This window comes from Otolemur garnettii, unplaced genomic scaffold, assembly GCF_000181295.1.
Source record: "Otolemur garnettii isolate 467f Iridium unplaced genomic scaffold, OtoGar3 scaffold00005, whole genome shotgun sequence".
NCBI classification, from domain to species: domain Eukaryota; kingdom Metazoa; phylum Chordata; class Mammalia; order Primates; family Galagidae; genus Otolemur; species Otolemur garnettii.
In genome coordinates, this window is record NW_003852400.1 from 30,660,972 (window position 1) to 30,671,245 (window position 10,274).

Consider the following 10,274-nt stretch of genomic DNA (forward strand, 5'->3'; position numbering starts at 1 on the left):
AGTTTTCTTTATTCCTGGATTTTTAGAAATGTACTTTTCACACACTACAATTAGAACTTTAGTACCCATTTGTGTTTAGAGAAATCACCTGAAAATATGCCTGTGGCAGCAGGAATTTTATGTGAAAATAAAATGGTACTTAAATAAAATAGTAACCTTCCAAGAGCTTTTATTTCTCAACAAAAGCCATAAAATTGGGATAGTACCTAGAGGGGTGCTTATCATTTTTATAGCGCCAAAGTTGGAGTTTATTATTTAAGAAATATTCATAGTGGACCAAGCAGCTATTATGATTTATAAATGTTTGTTTTCCCTCTTGTATTCATTCCACAGTGTCAGGGAGAATGAACTTTGGCTAAGCAGCCATCAGCTTACAAGGAGAACTTGCAGAATTATAAAGAGAGCCAGTGCTCAGGGCTTGAGAGACCATCCCATGGATTTTGAATACTATTTCTGTCATTTACACTTTGGACAATCTTGGACATATTACAATTTTTTAAAAATATTATTTTTCTCAAAAAATCAAAATAATATAAAAAAGAACAAAGGACTTTCATAACACTTTTTTTCTCAAAGAAGATAACAGATAACGAGTAAGCACATGAAAAGATATTCAGTGTTACCAGTCTTTTGGGAAATGAAAATAAAAATTGAAATGAAATACCATTTCATACCCACTAAATGACTATTATAAAAATACAAAGCATTAATAATAAGTATTGGAAAAGATGTGGAAAATTAGAACCTCGTGCATGTGAAATGTAAAATGGTGTAGGCACAGTGAAAAACAATTTGTCTCAACAATTTGGCATAGAATTACCATATTATCCAAATTTCCACTTCTAGATCTATATGCAAAAGCATTGAGAGCAGTAATTCAAATAGATACCTGCACACAAATATTCATAGACGCACTATTCACAATAGCCAAAAGGTAAAAACAACCCACCTATAGGTGAATAAATAACATCAATGTAGGATATAAACAAATCGTATGAAGAAATGAAATTCTGCTACAACATAGATGAATCTTGACGACATTGTGGTAAGTGCAATACATCAGACACAAAAGGACCACGAGTGTATGATTGCACTGAGAGGAGGTACCTAGAGTAGGAAAATTCATAGACAAAGAAAATATAACATAGAGGTCCTGATGACTGTGGGGATGGGGAAACTGCAGCTATTGTTTAATGAATTCAGAGTTTCCATTTGGGATGATGAAAAAGTTTTGGAAATAGGTAGCTGTGACAGCTGTACAACATTGTGAATGTACTTACTATCACTGAAATGTACACTTAAAATTGTAAGTTTTATGTTATCTGTATTTTACCACAATTTAAAAAACTCAATGTTTTTTCAATAAAATTAGAATATCACTTCACATGTTTAATAATTACATTATATAGAAAGCAAAATATCTTCGGTAGTACCTAGACATAGTGGTGGACATCTGGTATTTCACTGCTTGGCATCGGTCACCTACCCTGAGTAGGGCACTATCCTGATTTTCATTTTAGGAAGCCTTCCCTCCAATCTGATATTTTTCTTTCTGTGAAATTTTACCTCATACCCAGCGGTAGGTTAATCTCTATGTGGTTTAAGGTTTAAGAATGGATTTATATTTTAAATTTATATAATTAAAATGAACCTTAGAAATTCTTGAAATGCTGGGAAATAAGACCTTCTTCCTTTACAGAGCCACAGGAGTAATTGGTAACCATCTCAGGACCAGACTAGAAAGTTATAAAGAATGTAGCAATATCATAAGTAGATAGAAAAGAGAAATTGAAAAATATCTGTCCCGCTGCATATGGATTGAGCTATCAGATCAGGCCAGTCCTTCCTTTCTGTTTTTCAGTTGAATTAATACATCGCTTTTTTTGTTTTCTTTTTTCTTGAGTTAGGTGATTTGAGTCTTTGTTTGTTATAGTGTTCTTGATATAGTAGAATTTAAGAAACATTAATTTAATATTCTTTTATTTAAATATCTGAGATAGAATTGCCCTTTCCCAGTTCATCCAACATAACTCAGGACTAATTCTGTGCTCATATCTAAGTCTCTAATAATAACAAGTATGTAATTTTTGTGGAAAAAAGATGAGATACTTCCAGAGAAAGTGAGGATGTGAGCAGTATTATGCATTTTCATCCTCTAAAATTACACCTGCATTATCTGAATTCCTAGAACAAAGAAAAAATGTGGTTCAATCTGTGCACATGAAGAGCAAGTAGGTAGTTAGTGCCTTGTTATGGGTGACCACCACTGTGTTTTAATAACATTATAGTCTTTTCAGCTTCCCTGTTCCTGGAAAACATTCAGCCATGTGACATCCATTACGTTGTATAGTTAAGTCTCCTAACAGATCCGGTATTTGCTCCCAAGCGAGAAAATCTTAAAGGAATGTCTTCTCTATTAGGTGGTTAATTATTTTAAAGTCTTTAGAACATAGCTTAAAGCCATAGAGGAAATACCATCCTCTCATTAGACAAATTGGATGTTACACCAATGGTCTCAAGCTCTGTATCGAACCTATTTATGAGTTATAAACATTTCTATTCAGCATAGAGTAGAACCTGTTCTATTCAGATTTTTGAACACTCAGATCAAACTACAAGTGGGGCAAATATTTGCTACCTTGACAGCATGTTATATGTTGTTCAAGAAAGATTTTGGGAATAATTTTGTCTGTTTGTTTGAGATAAAGTCTTACTCCATCACCCTGGGAACAGTGCCCTGGCATCATAGCTCACAGAAATCTCAAACCCCTGGGTTTAAGGAATACTTTTGCTTTAGCCTCCTAAGCAGCTGGGACTACAAGTGCCCACCACACAATCCCCAGCTAGTTTTTCTATTTTTTTTTTCTTTAGTGGAAATGGGGGTCTCATTCTTGCTCAGGCTGATCTTGAACTCATGAGCTCAAGCAATCCACCTGCCTTAGCCTTAGGATTACAGATGTGAGCCACTGTACCTAGCCAGAAATTTATTCCTTTAATGTATGACAAGTACAACCATCTTGGACTATATTTTAAATATCCCAAATTTTAGTTGAGCCAGACAACATTACTGAAGTTTTGAAAAGCTTAACAGCTCTCATTCTGAATACATCCACATTCAGTTATTAAGCATTTGATTTGACATTTGCTGTATGAAAGTCACTGTGACAATCACTTTTGGGTACAAAGTAAACTGATACAGTCTTTGACTTTAAGTCATTAAGAAAAAGTTGCTACTCTATACCTGTCCATTTAGAAGGAAAGGGAGTGAGTTTAATTAAGATGGCTGTCTATCTCAAGAATGGAAGAAAAAGTATCCAGTACTCAGCCCTACTATGAAACCAATAAGCACCCACACTTCCATATGAAAGCTATAACCCAACTACAGCCCAAGATGAAGGGGAAAGAGGAGGGAGAGGAGTGGATGGGAGAGAATGGGTAGAGGGAGGATAATTGGTGGGACCACACCTATGGTGCATTTTACAAGGGTCCATGTTAAATCTACTAAGTGTAGAATATAAATGTCTTAACACAATAACTAAGAAAATGTGAAGGCTATGTTAATGAGTTTGATGAAAAGTATTTCAAGTTGTATATAAAACCAGTACATTGTACCCCATAATTGCATTAATGTTACACAGCTATGATTTAATTTAAAAAATGAAAGAAAGAAAAGATGGCTCTCTATAAAAGTTTTCTTATTAAAGAATAATATTAAACTCTAAAGTAATGTTAACTTTTATAGGCTCTACAGTTCCTCAGCAGAATGTAACAGGATCTTGGCCACCCAGGGTTTAGAACTGTGGAGAAAACTCTTTGATCTAAAGGGACCTGGTCACCACCTACAAGGAAAATCTCTGTGCTGGTCTCTGAAGATGGATGTCTGAGGATGAGCTGGATGAATTAGTGTCTTAGCAAGTATCAGTCAGAAAAGACAATTAAAAACCAGGTGGTTTCTTACTCTAATCCTTTAAAACTAAGTAAGGGCCATGCTAGTCAGCTCTGATGTGGAAAAAGAGGGAACTTTAGATTGACTGAAATTGGATTTTTACCACTTTGGTAGTGGATTATGAGTTTAAATAAGAATAAATATAATATTATAAAATTAAGATTCCTTTCTTGCACACCTGAGAAGCAAATGGAGCACCACATCCACTGGATGGTGATTATGATTTGAAGTAATGTTGAGGCACGCAATCAGTGTATCTAATCTCTCTTTGTTTTATTCCTTGAACAGTATTATTTTATAGAATGATTCCAGACTCAAAAAAAGAGAAGAAATTCAATATAACATATTGACTCCTTCCAAATGATCATGTTAAACAAAATGGCTTCCCTTGACACACCTGCTGTTGCTGATAATGTGTCTTTTCTTTCACTTGACTTGTGAAACTTTGTCTTCCACTCACATCTGAAATACTGTTCAAAATGAAATTATATGAGTTTAATAAATCAATGTCACTTTGCCTGCTAAGGATTTTGCTCAAGCTATAGTAGCTTCATTTTTAGAAGGAAAAATAAAACAAAGGCCAACTTGCCAGTGTCGAATTAAGTCATTTCAACTTGTATTAGATTACTATAGCTTGTGAGAATTTATGGATAATATGAATCTGAGTTTTGACTCAGTAATTCTTATTATCTAGGTTAAAGCCAAATTTGTGTCAATACAACTTTTGCCTGCTGCAAAATTTCAACAGGATAGACAAAAAAGAATTTTCATACTGTGTCTCTATTGAAATACAGGTGAAGATGAGATACTAAGCAATTGACCCTAACACCATAAAAATAGATAGAAAAGTGTAGCTCAGCAATCATTTCTGGGAGGAAATGAAATATAAATGAAAAGAATTATTATAGAAATATTAATTTACATTACCATAAATAGCATATAAGTATTCCCTTTTTAAGACATCTATGCCAACATCTATTATTTTTTGACTTTTTATAATGGTCATTCTGATAGGGGTAAGGTGATATCTCATTGTGATTTAGTTTGCCTTAACCTGATGTTTAGTGATATTGAGAATCTTTTCATGCTTGCTGGCCTTTTGTATATTCTGTTTGAAAACTATCTCTTCATGTTATTTGCTCACTTTTTAATGAGATTGTATATTTTATTTCTTGCTTTTATTTTTTAAGAATCTTTTATTTGGAAATAATTTTAGATTTATAGAAAAGTTACAAAAGTAGCACAGATAAGTGCTCTATACTTCTCATTCTTCTTTTTCTAATATTAACATTTTATATAACCATAAATTTAAAAATTAACATTTGTAGTATTTTTAGACTATATTTGGGTTTCACCTATTTTCCCATTAATATTCATTTTCTGTTCCATGAATCCGGGGTACCAGGCTGTTTTTTTTTCATCATGTCTCATTAGTGGCTGATATATGGTGGTTTATAAATCATGAAAGACCTTAAGAGTAAAATGTAAATGTAAAATGTTTGTAGAATATTCCATAATTTGGGTTTTCTCATGATTAGACTTAGGCTATGGATTTTGAGGGGAATACCACAGAGGCCAAGTACCCTTCTTATCATATCATATAGGGGTACATGATATCAACATGACCTATTCCTAAGGATGTTCACCTTGATCATTTGACTACAAGGCAAAATTTGCCACATTTCTCCAAACTTTCAAAATGTTTCCTTTCCATACTGATTAATTTAGAAGTGACTAAGTTTAGCTGACATTTAAAGGAGAAAAAATTAAGCTATACTCCTTGGAGGGAGAAATATAAAATTTTGGAGATATATTAAAACTATATGGTAATTAATAAATAATTTAAGGAAGGCATTTTGAGGCTCTGAAAATGTCCTATCTCTTCTTAAAATTTTATTTATTAATTTTACATTCATCAGTGAATCTAAACAGCAACAATTGTTAACATGGTGTTTAATGATGATTTGTATTCTTCTGTAGGGAAGAGTTTCTATTATTTTTTGAAACCACTTAAATGCCTCCATTGATTTTGACTTCTTCCTCAGATTCACTATGAATTGTACAACACTGTGATCTTAAACATGACGTTGGAATAGTCTTGCATACGTATCTTATGCTTTGTCAGACTCTTCCTTCAAGAATCAGTGGTCTATGCTCTGTACCAAGGCATTGTATTAGTTCCCAGCATACAACTTCACTTAATTTATCACTAATATGAAAATATTATAGTTTTTACCCTCTTTAGGAAAATGGTTATACTGTGGATTAAATTATGTCCTCTCAAGAGACACAGGGAAGTCCTAATCTCCAGTTTTTCAGATTATGACCTTATTTGTAAATAAGGTTATTGTACGTGTAAGTAGCTAATATGAAGTCATACAGAATAGGGTGGACCCATTAAACATTGTGACTAATATCTTTGTGCAAAGACATGGAGACATGTAAGGGGAGAATACCATGTGAATGTGACAACAGAGGCAGAGAATGGAATGCTATAGCTGCCAAGGAACACCAAGGATTGCCAATAAACCATCAGGAACTAGGAAGAGACAGGGAAGGATTCTCCCCTACAAATTTCAGAAGACCGTTGCCCTGCTGTCCACCTTGAGTTTTAATTTATAGACTCTAGTACTTCAAGACAATAAATTTCTGTCCTTTTTAAGCCTCAGAATTAGTGCTAGTTTCTTAGTTCTTGGAAACTAATAGAGCTTATAAGACAGGATAGTTTAATTCTAAATGTAAGGCACTACATTTTTCACAGCCTCAGAACATGTAATTCTAAGATTAAAATTTGTTGAAATGCCTTTTAAATTTTAGAAACTCAGAGAAATAGTGTTTTTTGGCATTTTTGGCATAGCATTTTATTTAAAAGATTGGTTATTAAATTCAGAAAATCTATAGCATATTCATGAGATGTCTCAGTGAGAACACATGCCATCCTAAAGATACATAAACTTTAGATTTGTCATAATGTAACCCAGAATCTCTCTGCCAGGCCCTTACTCTTAAGAGATTCAAGGAATAAATATGCAGATCACTGCAAGTAAGCAAAAGGATAGATTTTATTGATAGTTAATAAGAGAAGGAAGATAAAGCCTATGGTTCAGCAGAGGGAGGATCCCAAGAAGGTAGCCCATTTGGGCCTTCTGTTTAGGGATTTATCTGCAACTTTTCCTACCCTGTGGGCAGGGGCTTTTAGGAAGATGGAATATATGTCTAAAATATGTCACAACTGTTTGGAGCCATGGGACTATGGACAGAAGTTAATTTAAAAACTGACCTTGTGTAGAAATGTGGTCCTACCTAATGTGTTCTGCCCTTCCCAGGATTGGTAGCCCAGATGAGACACTGAACTGACTCTTGGGCCTACCTGGACCCAGAGATTGGGGTTTGTGATTAAACTAATTATTAAGCTCGGTAGGTTCAGAAAATGGGGTCCATGTTGAGTACTGAGCAGGGGAATTTGCATTAATAGAAGATTCACTAATATGGTCATTAAATAATGGTTAAGATAAAAAGTAAAGATAGACACAATTATAAAGAAAAAAAAAATTTTTTTTGACATAGAGTCTTATTCTGTTGCCCAGGGTAGAGTGCTGTGGCATAAAGGCTCACAGACACATCGAATTCTTGGGCTCAAGCAGTCCTCTTGTCTTAGCCTCACAAGAACTTGGGACTATAGGCACCTGCCACAATGTCTGGATAGTTTTTTTTTTTTTTCTTTTTTTCTATTTTTACTAGACACAGGGTCTTGCTTTTGCTTGGTCTGGTTTTGAACTCCTGATCTCAGGTAATCCACCTGTCTTGGCATTCCAGAGTGCTAGGATTGTAGGCATGAGCCCCCACACCTGGCCTGTAAAGAAATAATTTAACTGGAAAGTCAGAAAGTTAATTAGTATGCCTTTGAAAACAGAAAAGTCATTCATAGCTTGTTTCAATATTTATGAATTTTTGAAACTAGGAAAGATACAAAAGAAACAAGAAGGCCTGATTTCAAAAATATAATAATAAATAATAATGTAATATAATAATAATAAAATAAATTATACTAAATACTAATTACTCAGTCATTCTATTATTAAATTATCATTTATAATGTACTCAGCATTTATTGATTATAAAGTATGTACCAGGCATGGTACAAGGACCTAGAGCTATAAGTATCAATAAAATGATCTCAAATACCTTCTTTACTAATTAAAAAACAATTCAAAGGGAAGGAAACAAAAAAGGAACAACAAGGAAATTATTAATGTTTTCTATTATGTGAATTTTTCAACTGATCTGTAATAGCCAAGCCCCCAGCCCTTGACCCTCCTTAAGACCAGTGGGGAACAAACCCCCTACCCTTGAAAAGGAAACCTCTCCTAAATCTTTTAGTTCCAGCCCTCTCAAGGGTGAAGAAGTTAGATTCTGGGAAAAAGCCTCAAGATAAGAAAATGAGGAAGGGGAGGGGTGGATTCTAAATAAAGACTTGGGTGAAAGCTTCCAACTTACCCAACAGTTCTCAGAAACTTACCCAACACTTGTTTTGTACCCCTGAACTATGTGACCCTCATCTTATGACCCATGAAGTAACGTATTTGTGATATATCTTATGATTTATGAACCAACATGTGTACCCCCTTGAGTTGTGTAAACCCTTATGATGTTCCCTTACCTTGTGACCCCTGAGCTGTACCCCGCATGACTATGCAGAATAACAGTATAAAAAGGCTTCTCACCCACTATTTGAGGCTGCTTACCTATATGGTATCAGCCCCCTGTAGGTACACCTGCAGGTGTATCAAATTATTAATAAATTTCTATTAATTAATTACATCTGAAGTGGGGTCCATCCTTCTCTCCCATCTGCTGTTTATTTCAGATTGAATGACTTTAATTCTTTTATTTTAGTTATTATTTTAAAAAAAAAGTACAAGGAAAAACTGCATTCTAGGGCAACCAAATAAAGTTGTTTATTCTACCTGAAGAAATTTTTTATACTACCCAATGATTTGTGATTAAATAAAGGTTTTAGATTCATTTCAGATTAAATCATTCAGATGTTGCTAACAGGGTATTTAAGTATATTATGTACAATGGTGTGAAAATATACAAAGTAAAAAGGATTCTAATTAATGCTCAGTTTATTCAGACTACGTAGGAAAAAGCATAACAGCAAAAGAAACTCACTCTTTTGGAGAAAAATGAGGCAAGAACGGAGCACAGTGGGTGGCCAGTATTTGATGAAGCTAGAAATGGAGTAGTCACACTCTTATTTACTTTTTTTTTATTGTTTGGAATTTATTGAGGGTACAAAGTATTAGGTTACACTAATTGCATTTGTTAGATAAAGTCTCTTTTACACTTGTTTACTACCCCCAAGAGTTGTGCCATACGCCCTGACCTCCAACCCCCTCCCCTCTCCTCACTCCCTCATTCCCCTATCCCATCCCTTGTATTAGCTCATTTATTGCCTTCATAATAGAATTTAGTACATTAGATTCTTGCTTCTCCATTCTTGTAATACATTACTAAGAAAAATGTGTTTCATCTTCATCCTGGTTAATACAAAGATGAAAAATCCCACTAGCAATGTAAAATCCCTTTTCTTCACATCCATGCCAGCATCTAGAGTTCTGAGATTTTGTGATGTGGGCCATTCTGACAGGGGTTAAATGATATCTCAGAGTAGTTTTGATTTGCATTTCTCTGATGATTAGGGATGATGAGCATTTTTTCATATGCTTGTTAGCCATTCATCTCTCTTCTTTAGAGAAGGGTCTATTCATGTCTCTTGCTCAGTGATATATGTGGTTGCTGGCTTTATTTTTGTTGATTAATTTGAGTCCTCTGTAAATCCTAGTTATCAAGCTATGTCCAATTCATAATATTCAAATATCTTTTCCCATTCTGAAGGTTGTCTGTTTGTGTTGGTTGTTGTTTCCTTAGCTGTACAGAAGTTTTTCAGTTTAATTAAGCCCCATTTATTTATTTTTGATGTTGCTCAATTGCTGAGAAAGTCTTCTTCATAAAATCTTTCCCCAGGCCAATATTTTCAAGTGTTTTATCCACAATTTATTTTTCTTAATAGTTCATGCCTTTGATTTAAATTTTTTTGTCAATCTTGAATTAATTTTTGTAAATGGTGAATGGTGCAGGTCCAGTTTTAGTCTTTTTTTTTTTTTTTTTGAGACAGAGTCTTATTATGTCACCCTCGGTAGAGTGCCATGGCATCACAGCTCACTCTTTTGGGCTGAAGCTATTCTCTTGCCTCAGCCTCCCAAGTAGCTGGGACTACAGGTGCCAGCCACAATGCCTGGCTATTTTTTTGTTGCAGTTGTTT